We start from the raw sequence: 14514 nt of genomic DNA on the forward strand, positions 1-14514 counted from the left end.
AAACTATATGTAAAAATATATATGAAGCAGAATAGCAGAAGTGGCGAGGAAGAATATTAGCCTATCAAAAGTTGATATATGATACACTAATTAAATGTAAAACTATATGTAAAAATATATATGAAGCAGAATAGCAGAAGTGGCGAGGAAGAATATTAGCCTATCAAAAGTTGATATATGATACACTAATTAAATGTAAAACTATATGTAAAAATATATATGAAGCAGAATAGCAGAAGTGGCGTGGAAGAATATTAGCCTATCAAAAGTTGCTATATGATACACTAATTAAATGTAAAACTATATGTAAAAATATATATGAAGCAGAATAGAAGAAGTGGCGAGGAAGAACATTAGCCTATCAAAAGTTGCTATATGGTACACTAATTAAATGTAAAACTATATGTAAAACTATATATGAAACAGAATAGCAGAAGTGGCGAGGAAGAACATTAGCCTCTCAAAAGTTGCTGTATGATACACTAATTAAATGTAAAACTACATGTAAAACTATATATGAAGCAGAATAGAAGAAGTGGCGAGGAAGAACATTAGCCTATCAAAAGTTGCTATATGATACACTAATTAAATGTAAAACTATATGTAAAAATATATATGAAGCAGAATAGCAGAAGTGGTGAGGAAGAACATTAGCCTATCAAAAGTTGCTATATGATACACTAATTAAATGTAAAACTATATGTAAAACTATATATGAAGCAGAATAGCAGAAGTGGCGACGAAGAACATTAGCCTATCAAAAGTTGCTATATGATACAGTAATTAAATGTAAAACTACATGTAAAACTATATATGAAGCAGAATAGAAGAAGTGAATAGAAGAATTCAGGTCACGTCTCTTCAAAGCTGAACTTCTGCGCACGCTTTCGAAGTTAAGTAACTTTTCACAATTGTGTTTTTGTCGAAACTGTATCTTTCCTTCGGTGTGTGTAACTATTGGTGTCTTTAATAGTATTCTTGGTGTTGGTTTTTCATACCTGTGTACAGAATCGTCGGTTAGTTCGTGTCGCATATTCTGAGGCCTAGTGTAGTACTAGTAGGCTACCGTGTCTGACCTTGGCTTGAGGCTTTGTTTCTGTCTCAGCGGTTCTTCGATTACGCTCGCAATTACTTTCGGTCTCTATATTTCACGTTTCACGTTCGGTCTCTGTCTCCGTTTTCATCGCAGCTCAAAAAATAATAATAATAATAATAATAATTCCCTTCTCTGTTCTTATCCGTTGTTCGTTCTTATTTGTTCGTTTGTTCGTTCTTCCACCACGTTGTTCGTGATCACGTGTTCACGTCGTTAAAAAATGTTTCAACTATCCCCTGAAGAACTGTATTCTGTCATATACTATAACACCTTTTTCTTCTTCTTCTATAAAAGGATGCTTTCGACTTGCTCAACAAATCTATTCATTCCAAAAAAAAATTCCATCTCTTACAGTTACAGTGCCTCTTTCATACATTCCCTAAACTCTCCAGAACTCCACCCATCCTTCAGCGTCCTCAAACGTATTTTTGACTCGAAGGTCTCAAGAAACTCATTTTGCAATAAATGTTCGTTTCCCATTAATCGCACATTTTGCAAAATCCAATCTCACCCCTCCCCTCCAAATCTTCCCCATCACCCCTTCCCTCCAAAACTTCCCCATCACCCCTTCCCTCAAAAACTTCCCCATCACCCCTCCCCTTCAAAACTTCCCCATCACCCCTCTCCTCCAAATCCACCCCCTTGCCCCTCCCCTCCAAATCTTCCCTATCACCCATCTCTTTAAAATATTCCCCCTTGCCCCTCCCCTCCAAATATTCCCCATCACCTATCCCTTTCAAATCTTCCCCCTTGCCCCTCCCCTCCAAATCTTCCCCATAACCCCTTCCCTCCAAAACTTCCCCATCACCCCTCCTCTCCAAAACTCCCCATCACCCCTCCCCTCTAAATCTACCCCCTTGCCCCTCCCCTCCAAATCATCCCCATCACCCATCTCTTTCAAATCTTCCCCCTTGCCCCTCCCCTCCAAATCTTCCCCATCACCCATCCCTTTCAGATCTCCCCCCTTGCCCCTTCCCTCCAAAACTCCCCCCACACCCCTCCCCTCCGAGACTCTCCCTCACTCCTCCCCTCCTAGACTCCCCTCTCACCCCTCCTCATCAAAGCGTCCTCCCTGCTTCTTCCCCCTTCCAACTTTCACCTTCATCTCCCTCAACCTTCTGCCTCACTCCTCCCCCTCCTCAAATAACACCTCACTGCGCCTCACCCAATCACCATCAAACCTTTTGTCCGCCCCGTTCTTCCCTTTCTCCAAGCTATTCTGAAATCTCTGACACACCTTCAACAGCTCTCCCTACCTCTTCCTCCTCTTCCACATCTTACCCTACCGCTCCCCCCCCCCCCTGTTCTGTATCCGATGCTCCCCCTTCCTCTTCTTTAACAGTATGGACCTCAAACATCCGGGGCCTTTGCTCAAACTTGACTGATCTCTCCATACAGGTTGCTTCTGACAAACCAGACGTGATCTGCTTAACAGAAACTTTCCTCCTTCATGATGTCTCTGATTCCTTGGTATCTGTCCCAGGTTACTCCCTCCTCCGGTATGATAGATCTGAGCCTCGTCCTGGAGGGGGGGGGGGGGGGGGGGGGGGTTGCGGGTTGCTATCTTTATAAAAAAACTCTCTTCCTCACTCGCCCTGCACTTCCCTCTCTCCACCTCACCCCCAGGAATACCTTTGGCTACGGCTTCCCCTTCGCTCCCACCTTTTGTTCATATGTGTGTTGTACCGTCCACCAAACAGTGATGACTCCATCTACATCTCGCTGTCTGATAATATGGACCAACTTCTATCTACCCATCCCAACTCTCTCTTCCTCATATGTGGTGATTTCAATTGTCACCATGCCAGTTGGCTGGGTGTGGGTACCTCTCTCACCACCCATGGCTGTTCAGCAAAGGACTTCTGTGACTCATAGTCAGGTTCACTATGTTTTTTCGTTCAAAATTTTGGTAGATTAGCAAAACTATACATTTTTGGAATATTCAGAGCATGAGGAATCCAAAAATTAATGTTTACATTTGCGTAGACACCTTTGCGAAAATGACACTCAGGACAGTGATGAAGATCTGTAAAAGCATATTCCTGAACGGTATAGACCTCGTAGATCCTGTGTATAGGACTTATAGTTCAATCTGATACTACCTATAACTTCCTATAACAACCTATAACTTCAAAGGACTTGCAATATCATGTATTATGTAATACAGTTATATCACAAATATAAAGACAATGGTTTTCAATTACCTTTGTTTGTTGCTTTTCTATAATCCTGAGCACTATTTTGAGGCCTTTATTGGATTCCTTGACCCAGAAAACATAGGATTAGCATATTTAATTAAGTCTCTAGGTTGACTAGAAGCCGAGATCGCGCAAAATATGTATTTTATGGCGGCCATTTTCAAAATCCAAAATGGCGGCCATGCAGGTGTCTGTGCAAATGCCAACATTGATTGTCAGATTCTCCATGCTCTGAAGATTCCAAAAATGTACAGGTTTGCTAATCCCAAAATTTTGAAAGAAATTATATTTGTTAACATAGTGAACCTGACTATCTTCATCACTGTCCTGAGTGTCATTTTCGCAAAGGTGTCTACGCAAATGTAAACATTAATTTTTGGATTCCTCATGCTCTGAATATTCCAAAAATGTATAGTTTTGCTGATCTACCAACATTTTGAACGAAATTATATTTGTTAACATAGTGAACCTGACTATCACTGGGACTGACACAATCTGTCAATTTCCCGACCCTGATCTCAGTCAACGGAGCATCTTCTCCTCTGGACTTGGTTATGACAAACTTCCCTGAAAATGTCTGCTGCTCTTCTGCTCCAATCGGCTCATCTGATCATGTGCTTGTTAAAGTGGACATCTCTCTGACCATTCTCAGAGAGCCTCCTCAGCGTCGACGAGTCTGGCATTTCACTCAGGCCAACTGGCACGGTCTTCAAGCAGCCATCAATCATCTGGACTGGTCTCCCATCTCTACCGCCTCTGACATCAACTCATCCTGGGAATTCTTCCAAAGTAAATTGCTCTCTCTCATGCACAGATTTATCCCATCTCGTCTTCAGTTGTCATACCCTTCCTCCCGTCCATGGTACACGGAATCTTGTGGTAAGGCTATTGCCCAGAAACAACTTGCTTTCGTCTCCTGGAAAGCAAATCCAACGGAAGGAAATCTCATTTCCTTTCACAAAGCCCGAAACAAGTGTGTGTCCACCCTCAGGAGAGCCAGGAAACAATATCTCTCCGTTCTCAGGACAGGACTCTCTTATCTGTCTCCCTCTTCCAAATCCTGGTGGCGTCTGGTCAAATCTGTTTCTGGTGTTTGTTCCCCCTCCATCCCCTCCGTCACCTCAAATGGCCACATGGCTGACTCCGCACGTGAAAAAGCTGAATGCCTGAACTCTGTGTTTGCCTCTAAATCTTGTGTCCAAAACCCATCCCTCTCTGTACCCACCGTACCCAGTCGTACCCAGCTGCTCCTGGATTCTGTGTCCTTTCCTCCTGACAAGGTGGAAAAGTTTCTGTCAACCCTCGACTCTGATTCTGCAACTGGACCTGACGGCATCAGCGCACGGGTCCTAAAATCCTGTTATTCCGCTCTTTCACTCCCTCTCTCTGTTCTCTTCACCCTCTCTTTTGCTCAAGGTCATCTGCCATCTGCTTGGAAATCTGCCAACATCACCGCTTTGCACAAAAAAGGTGCAAAAACAGATCCCAGCAACTACAGACCAATCAGCCTTCTCCCAATTATCAGCAAAGTCATGGAATCCATCATTGCTTCAGATATGAAATCTTTCCTCTTCTCCAATGGCTTGATCTCTGATCATCAATTTGGTGTCAGACCTGGTCAGTCTACTCTGGACATGCTGCTTCTGCTTTCTCAACAATGGATGGAGGTCCTCAATGCCAAAGAGGAAATTAGAGCTGTCTCCCTTGACATATCACGTGCCTTCGATACGGTCTGGCACCCTGCTCTGCTCACCAAACTCTCCTCTTTTGGTATCCATGGAAATCTCCACGCATGGCTGGCGGACTTCCTCTCTTGTCGTAGTCAACGTGTGGCCCTGAATGGGTTTCTCTCATCTCCTCTTCCTGTTCAGGCTGGAGTTCCCCAAGGCAGTGTTCTGGGCCCTGTGCTTTTTCTGGTCTTCATCAATGATCTCTCTGACTCTCTTGAAAATCCTCTCTATCTCTTTGCTGATGACTCTACTCTCTGTCGCTCCATTCTTCATCCCTCAGATCGGCAGTCTGCAGCCTCCTCACTCTCTGCAGACCTGGACAAAATCACAGACTGGGCAAACAAGTGGAACATGTCTTTCAATCCTGACAAATCTCACACTCTTACGATGTCTCTCCGAAAAGACCGACTGGACAACCCTCCCATCCACTTTCTGAATAATCCTCTCCAAGAAGTTCTGTCACTCAAGCTTTTGGGTCTCACTATCTGCCATGATCTTTCCTGGGAAAACCACATTTCAAATCTGGCCTCCAAAGCGAGTCGCCGACTGGGCATCCTCCGTCGTGCGAAGTCCTTCCTTGGCACACCTGAGCTCTTCACCACATACAAGGCTTTCATCCGCAGCTCAATGGAATACTGCTCTCCCCTCTGGGCTAGTGCTCCTGCCTCACACCTAGCTCGTCTTCACGCTGTTGAAACCAAAGCATTCAGAATCATTGGAATCTCCCACGATGAAGCTAACTCCAAGGGCCTCTCACTCACTCACCGCAGGCAGGTTGGTGGTCTTTCCGTCTTCTACCGACTCCTCTCTGGCCTTGCCCCCCCAGCTCTCTCTGGGCTCTGTCCCGCAAATATTCCTACAGGTCGCACAAGATCTGCCTGCAACCTTCTTATGGTTAAACTGCCAAAATCAAGACTCTCTGCTCACCTTCACTCCTTCATTCCTCTTTTCTCCCGCCTCTGGAACAAACTCCCTCACTCTCTTCAATCCCACTCCACCCTCCAGGTCTTTAAAACAGCTGTTCACCACCATCTCTTATCTTCCCCCATCCAAAACCTTGATCTTTTCTACCCCCGCTAATTTCACCCCAATGCCACTTTTTTGAAATACCAACTTCTGTACTGGAGGTCCTTGGTGTCCTTGTGTTTTATACTTCTCCCACCTCCCCCCCCCCCTCCCACGCCTCCTCCCCCCAAGCCCTCTCCCTCCCACACATCTCCCTGCTCTCAAATGTTGTGTGCTCTCAAGTGTTTGTGTGCTTCCCCTTCTCTCCCCATCTTGTCTTCCGCTCCCTCTTTTTATATATTTTGTTTGTGTGGTTGATTTGTTTGTGAAGTAAATGTCAGCTCTTTCACGAGCCTCGATTCAGTATACAAAAACAAACAAAAAAAAAAAAAAACGTGGCGAGGAAGAACATTAGCCTGTCAAAGGTTGCTATGTGGTACACTTATTAAATGTAAAACTCTATGTAAAACTATATATGAAGCAGAATAGAAGAAGTGGTGAGGAAGAATATTAGCCTATCAAAAGTTGCTATATGATACACGAATTAAATGTAAAACTATATGTAAAACTATATATGAAGCAAAATAGAAGAAGTGGCGAGAAAGAACATTAGCCTATCAAAAGTTGCTATATGATGCACTAATTAAATGTAAAACTATATGTAAAACTATATATGAAGCAGAAGAGCAGAAAAGGCGAGGAAGAATATTAGCCTATCAAAAGTTGCTATATGATACTGTAGCGGTTACCGCTGGATGCACACAATCGCCTTGCACCGGCCAGAACACGGCCAGACGCGCCTCTCCCGGGCATGCCCGGACTCACTGTTCCCGGGCACGCCCGAACCTCCCGGGCACGCCCGGTCTCGTCTTTCCTGGGCATGCCCGCTCTCGCCTTTCCAGGGCTCGCCCAGAGCGTCCGGGCATGCCCGCTATCGCCTTTTCAGGGCTCGCCCAGAGCGTCCGGGCATGCCCGCTATCGCCTTTCCAGGGCTCGCCCAGAGCGTCCGGGCATGCCCGCTATCGCCTTTCCAGGGCTCGTCCAGAGCGCCCGGGCACGCCCAGCCTCGACTTACCAGGCCGCAGCCAAACACGCCCGGGCAGGTCCAGACTCGCCTTTCCAAGGCTCGCCCTTGACACCCGGGCATGCCCGGTATAGCTTTTGCCGGGCAAACTTCCCGACATAAATGTGTATATATATTGCTGCCCGATAAACGGGCTTGTCAGAATACCTGAGCTGTTTCGTTTCAATAAAGCAACTCGGACGAATTCCGTCTTTGGTCGCGTCAATTCTTTCGACTCGCGTTGGAGCGCAGTTCCTTCATTGGTGACCTACCGACATGGATACGGCAGTGACGCTTAAACTGCCTACCTTCTGGGAGGCTCACGTGGCTGTTTGGTTCGCTCAGGCGGACTCTCAGTTCGCCCTGCGAGGCATCACCGCGGACGACACCCGCTTCCACCATGTTGTGGCGGCGCTCGGTTCCACCACCGCGGCCCGCGCCTTGAGCCTCCTCGAGCACCCGCCAGCTGCTGACAAATACGACGCGCTGAAGACACTCCTCCTCTATGCTTTCGCCCTCTCACCGGCAGCACGCGCACGGCGCCTGCTCGCTCTGCCCGAGCTCGGCGACACGCGCCCGTCCGAGCGCATGGACTATATGCTCTCGTTGCTCGGTGAGCACTCTCCGGATTTTCTGTTCCGCGAGCTGTTCCTTCGCCAGCTGCCTCACCCGGTACGCCTCGCCCTGGCTGGCACGTTGATCACGGATTCCCGCGCCCTCGCCAGGGAAGCCGATAAGATCTCCTCGGTGGGCCAGCACATCGGCGCGGTTACCTGGAGCTCGCCGCCGTCCGAGGCGACGCCCACGACACCCGAGCGCCCTGCGCGGTTGGAGGCCGAACTGCCGGTGCAACTGGCGGCCGCCACGCCGCACCGCCCGCTTCCGACACGACGGCCGGGGCCTCCACCTGACCGGGCGTGGTGTTATTACCACGCCAGGTTCGGACACAAGGCTCGGACGTGCCGGCCCCCGTGCACTTTCGGCAGGTCGGGAAACGGCCGGGCCGGCGTTCCTTCCCAGCCATGAGCGCCGGCCACTCGGGCAACTTGCTGTTTATTCAGGACAAAGCGTCTGGGCGGCGTTTCCTGTGTGACACCGGCGCCCAACTGAGCATCATAGCCGCCTCCGAGCAGGACAGGCGGGACGCCGTTTGCGGCCCCTCTTTGGTCGCTGCTAATGGCACGGCCATACGCACTTTCAGCCCACGCGTCGTCACCCTCTGCTTCGGCAGCCAGCGTTTTCAATGGACTTTTGTGACCGCCTGCGTCCCCATGGCTTTGCTGGGCGCCGACTTCCTCTGCGCGCACGGGCTGCTGGTCGACGTGAAACGTCGTCGCCTTGTCAACGCCGAGACCTTCAGCTCTCTGGCGTGCACGATGAGCAGCTCCGCGCCGACCGAACTGGCGTGCGCCCTCCCGGCAGCGAACGAGTTCGCTCGCCTGCTCGCGGAATTCCCGGCCCTCACGCGGCCGACGTTTTCGGCCATCGCGGTGCGGCACGGGATCGAGCACCACATACCCACTACGGGCCCGCCGGTCTACGCCAGGGCCCGCCGCCTCGACCCGGCCAAGCTCGCCGTGGCGAAGGCCGAGTTCGACGCGTTGGAGCACCTCGGCATCGTGCGGCGCTCCGATAGCGCGTGGGCCTCGCCACTGCACATCGTGCCAAAGCCGGGGGGTGGATGGCGCCCGTGTGGCGACTACCGCCGTCTCAACGACGCTACCACCCCCGACAGCTACCCGATCCCGCATATTCAGGACTTTTCCGCCCGTTTGGCCAGGACGGGTCATCTTTTCGAAAATTGACCTGATACGGGACTACCACCAGGTACCTGTCCGGGCAGCCGACGTCCCGAAGACGGCCGTCATCACGCCGTTCGGCCTGTTCGAATTTTTGCGGATGCCGTTTGGCCTCAAGAACGCGGCCCAGGCTTTCCAGCGCTTGATGGACGGCGTGCTGCGCGACCTGCCGTTTCTTTTCGTCTATCTGGACGATATCCTCGTCGCCAGCACGTCCCGCGCCGAGCACCTCCTCCACCTCCGAACACTGTTCGGTCGCCTCAGCGAGCACGGCTTAATTGTCAACCCGGTCAAATGCAACTTCGGCGCGACGACCGTTGACTTTTTGGGCCACCGCATCACCAAGACCGGGGCCGTGCCGCTGCCGACCAAGGTCGAGGCCATCACCACGTTCCCGCGTCCCCGTTCCATCAAGGCCCTCCAAGAGTTCCTCGGCATGGTGAATTTTTATCACCGATTCGTGCCCCGCGCTGCTCAGCTCATGCGGCCCCTTTACGAGGCCCTCCGGGGCAAGCCGGCCAAGCATGACATTGTTTGGTCCGCGGCCATGGACGCGGCCTTCGCCAGCGCCAAACGGGCCCTCGCCGACGCAACGCTGCTGGCTCACCCGGTGCTCAATGCGCCCATCGCCCTCACTACGGACGCCTCCAACTACGCGGTGGGCGCCGTCCATGAGCAATGGGTGGACGGGGTTTGGCAGCCACTCGCTTTTTTCAGCCGGCAACTCCGGCCGAACGAGTTAAACTACAGCACGTTCGACCACGAGCTGCTCGGGCTATTCCTGGCCATTCGCCATTTCCGACACCTCCTGGAGGGCCGCCCGTTCACGGCTTTCGTCGACCACAAGCCATTGGTCTACGCAATGGCTAAGGTCACGGAGCCGTGGTCGGCCCGCCAGCAGCGCCACCTCTCCGCCGTGTCGGAGTTCACCACGGACATCCGGCACGTCGCCGGCAAAGACAACGCCGTGGCCGACTGTCTTTCTCGGGCCAGCGCGAACGCGGTCCACCTCGGCGTGGACTTCGCGCTCATGGCGGCCGACCAGACCACCGACGCCTCGGTGCAGGCACTCCGTGCGGCGGACACGGGCCTCCGCCTGGCCGACATTCCCTTCGCGGGCACCGTCCTGCTCTGCGACGTCTCCCAGGGCCAGCCTCGCCCCATCGTGCCCGTTTCCTGGCAGCGCCGCATCTTCGCCTCCATCCACGGCCTTTCTCACCCGGGCCGGAAAGCTTCTCAGAAGCTGGTGTCGGCGCGTTTCGTCTGGCACGGCCTTCGACGAAACATCCGTGACTGGGCCAACGCCTGCACGGCCTGCCAGCGGGTCAAGGTCCACCGCCACACCCAGGCCCCGCTGGCACCTTTCGCCGTGCCTGAACGGCGTTTCGACCACGTCCACGTGGACCTGGTGGGTCCCCTGCCCCCCTCGCGGGGGTTCACCCACCTGCTCACCATGGTGGACAGGACCACCAGGTGGCCGGAGGCCGTGCCCCTCGCCTCCACCACCACCGCCGACGTGGCGCAGGCGTTCATCGCCACCTGGGTCGCGCGCTTCGGCGCACCAGCGGACATCTCGTCCGACCGCGGCCCACAGTTCAAGTCTGAGCTTTGGGGCGCGGTCGCCTGTTCGTTGGGGGTCACGCTGCACCGCACCACGGCCTACCACCCCCAAGCCAACGGGTTGTGTGAGCGGTTTCACCGCTCCATGAAGGCCGCACTCATGGCCGGCCTTCAGGACGACGGTTGGGCCGACCGGCTGCCGTGGGTCCTTTTGGGCCTTCGCACGGCCCCCAAGGAAGACCTCCAGGCGTCCGCCGCCGAGCTCGTCTACGGCCAGCCGCTCCGCGTCCCGGGCGAATTCGTGCCCGACGCTACCAGTCCCTGGCCCGCCGCTCGCCAGCGCTCGGACCTCCAGGAGGCCGCCCGACGATTTGCCCCCGTGCCGACGTCCCGCCACGGTGGCCCCCAGTCCTACGTCCCCCCGGCGCTTCGCACAGCGGAGTACGTCTTTGTGCGTCATGACGCGCACCGGGGGCCACTCCGGCCGCCGTACGACGGGCCCTTCCGGGTCCTGCGACGGGGCGACAAGTCTTTCATCGTCGACTTCGGCGGCCGGCCGGACCGGATTTCTGTGGACCGCCTCAAACCGGCGCACATGGACGTCGACCGACCACCACGGTTGGCCCTTCCTCCGTGGCGAGGCCGCCCTTCGTCCACAGTTCCCCCCGCTCGACCACCCCCCGTCCACAGTTCCCCCCGCTCGACCACCCACCACCACGTCGGACCCCTCCCCACGACCCTCCAGGGGTCGCTTCGGCCGGGTCATCCGGACCCCCCTTAAATTTACCCTGCCGGTGCAGGTCGATTCTGGAGGGGCGTGTGTAGCGGTTACCGCTGGATGCACACAATCGCCTTGCACCGGCCAGAACACGGCCAGACGCGCCTCTCCGGGCATGCCCGGACTCACTGTTCCCGGGCACGCCCGAACCTCCCGGGCACGCCCGGTCTCGTCTTTCCCGGGCATGCCTGCTCTCGCCTTTCCAGGGCTCGCCCAGAGCGTCCGGGCATGCCCGCTATCGCCTTTTCAGGGCTCGCCCAGAGCGTCCGGGCATGCCCGCTATCGCCTTTCCAGGGCTCGCCCAGAGCGTCCGGGCATGCCCGCTATCGCCTTTCCAGGGCTCGTCCAGAGCGCCCGGGCACGCCCAGCCTCGACTTGCCAGGCCGCAGCCAAACACGCCCGGGCAGGTCCAGACTCGCCTTTCCAAGGCTCGCCCTTGACACCCGGGCATGCCCGGTATAGCTTTTGCCGGGAAAACTTCCCGACATAAATGTGTATATATATTGCTGCCCGATAAACGGGCTTGTCAGAATACCTGAGCTGTTTTGTTTCAATAAAGCAACTCGGACGAATTCCGTCTTTGGTCGCGTCAATTCTTTCGACTCGCGTTGGAGCGCAGTTCCTTCAATACACTAATTAAATGTAAAACTATATGTAAAACTATATATGAAGCAAAATAGAAGAAGTGGCGAGGAAGAACATTAGACGATCAAAAGTTGCTATATGGTACACTAATTAAATGTAAAACTGTAGCGGCTACCGCTGGGTTTTCACAATCGCCTTGCACCTATCAAGGACGCGGAGCGATCACCATGCCGGGCTCATCCAGGACGCCCGGGCAGGCTCGCCCTCAACTTGCCAGGCCGCAGCCAGGACGCTGGGCCACGCCCCCTCTCGCCTTTCCTGGGCAAACGCTCCGGGATAATATGTATATATATTGCTGCCCAATAAACGGGCTTTTCAGAGTGCCTGAGTGTTTGGTGTGATTAAAGCAACTCGGATGAATTCCAGCTTTTTGTCGCGTCCATTCTTCCGATCGACGTGGGAGCCCCAGCTCCTTCAAAACTATATATGAAGCAGAATAGCAGAAGTGGCGAGGAAGAACATTAGCCTATCAAAATTTGCTATATGATGCACTAATTAAATGTAAAACTATATGTAAAACTATATATGAAGCAAAATAGAAGAAGTGGCGAGGAAGAACATTAGCCTATCAAAAGTTGCTATATGATGCACTAATTAAATGTAAAACTATATGTAAAACTATATATGAAGCAGAATAGAAGAAGTGGCGAGGAAGAACATTAGCCTATCAAAAGTTGCTATATGATGCACTAATTAAATGTAAAACTATATGTAAAACTATATATGAAGCAAAATAGAAGAAGTGGCGAGGAAGAACATTAGCCTATCAAAAGTTGCTATATGATACACTAATTAGGTTTACTCTCCATGAAATGGAGAGGAACCTATTATTACTGCTGGAGTTTTTCTTATTTTTATTATTCTTCCGCGCTATTTTGCACCTCCGAAAACTTCATAATTAATGTTCTCAGCAACCCCTGATCGGATTGACAGGAAATTTTCATCAAATGATCGTCTCGGCTCCTAGAATTTTAATGCTAATTATGACGTCATAGGTCACGTGGTATGGGCGCCATCTTGTATAACAAATTCAACTTTTCCACTCTGTATCTCCGAAACGGCTCAATGGAAAAATTTGAGGAATGGCTCATTATAAAGAACTCTTCAATGGGAACAAAAGACATTTGTATCGAGTATATTAAAAATGCTAACGTTAAGAGGTTAGAATTCGTCAAACAAAACATTTTCTCCCCCGAAAATGGGATTTTTTTCCCAGATGCTTAGTTAAAAAAAACTCAGATTGCAAAAATGCAAAAAAATTTCGAAGTCATACGTCACATAGTTCCGCCGCCATCTTGTTTTTCGTGAAAAACACAAAACCCCTTTTTCTCCGCAACGGACTGAACGGATCAAGCCCAAACTTGGCATGCGTATTCGCATACCCATGACGACATCAAGTCACAAAGTCAGTGAGCACGACATCATCCGACACATGGTTTCAGAGTTATGACGTTTTAAAGCTCAAACTAGAAATGGTATCACCTCCATAATTTGTGGAGATATCGAGTGGAAACTTTAAACAAATGTTTCTCATGGGGGGATGTTTCAATGTTACTTGAGACGTTTTGATAAGTCACATGGTTTGGCCGCAATAAATAATGGAAGTTAAATTTTAAAAAGCTTGTAACTCTTGAACCACTGCATGGATCGACGTGAATGTTTAATGCAATGTAGCTCTCATCAAGCGGAACAAGTGTGCAAAATTTCAAGATGATTGGATGTACGGTCTCGAAGCTATAAGTCTTATTGTTGAAAGAAGAAGAAACACACCAATTTGTCCTCCCAGAGCGTGATCACGATAACGCGATCTCCCGCGGTCATTTCAACCTCAAATGAAATTCCAATTGCAGATTTGTCAATAGGTGAGGCATATTAACAAACGAATGAAACAGATTTGGTCAAATTCTGACTTTTTTTAACTCGATCGCATTTCACTCAAAGTTATGAGCTACTGAAGAAGATGTCCTTCCAGGACGTGATCACTATCACACGATCTCCCGCGGTCATTTCAACCTCAAAGGAAATTCCAATTGCAGATTTGTGAATAGGTGAGGTACATTAACAAACTAATGAAACCAGATTTGGTCAAATTCTGACTTTTTTTTAACTCGATCGCATTTCACTCAAAGTTATGAGCTACTGAAGAAGAAGATGTCCTTCCCAGGCCGTGATCACTATCACACGATCTCCCGTGGTCATTTCAACCTCAAATGAAATTCCAATTGCAGATTTGTCAATATAGTCCGGCAGCTAAGCTAAATATTGCTTAACAATTGTGCATTTTGTGAGGAAAGCACCAAATTTGGCACACTAGTAGACTATCATATTATGAAAAGATCTGGATATTGGGCCATTTCAGATTCAGAGATTTGATTTTTGCAAGATTTGCAGATTTTGCAGATTTGCAAGCTGAGATTGCAACGTCAGGGACGGCCGACTCCTTCCTGCGAGCTGCCCATGTCACCCGCACAAGAAGAGCTCATCAAATCACTGCAGCGGCACTGCACATCCTGCAATACCGTGCGTATGAACGCCACTGTATGACATATGCTGATGATGCAGAATACCTGCCTGAGTTTGAAGACCTGTGTCACCAGAGAGGAGAAGACATTCCCAACTTTCAGTACTGGGCAACTGTGC

This window comes from Myxine glutinosa, chromosome 14 (genome assembly GCF_964187855.1).
Source record: "Myxine glutinosa chromosome 14, kmMyxGlut1.1, whole genome shotgun sequence".
Taxonomy (NCBI): domain Eukaryota; kingdom Metazoa; phylum Chordata; class Myxini; order Myxiniformes; family Myxinidae; genus Myxine; species Myxine glutinosa.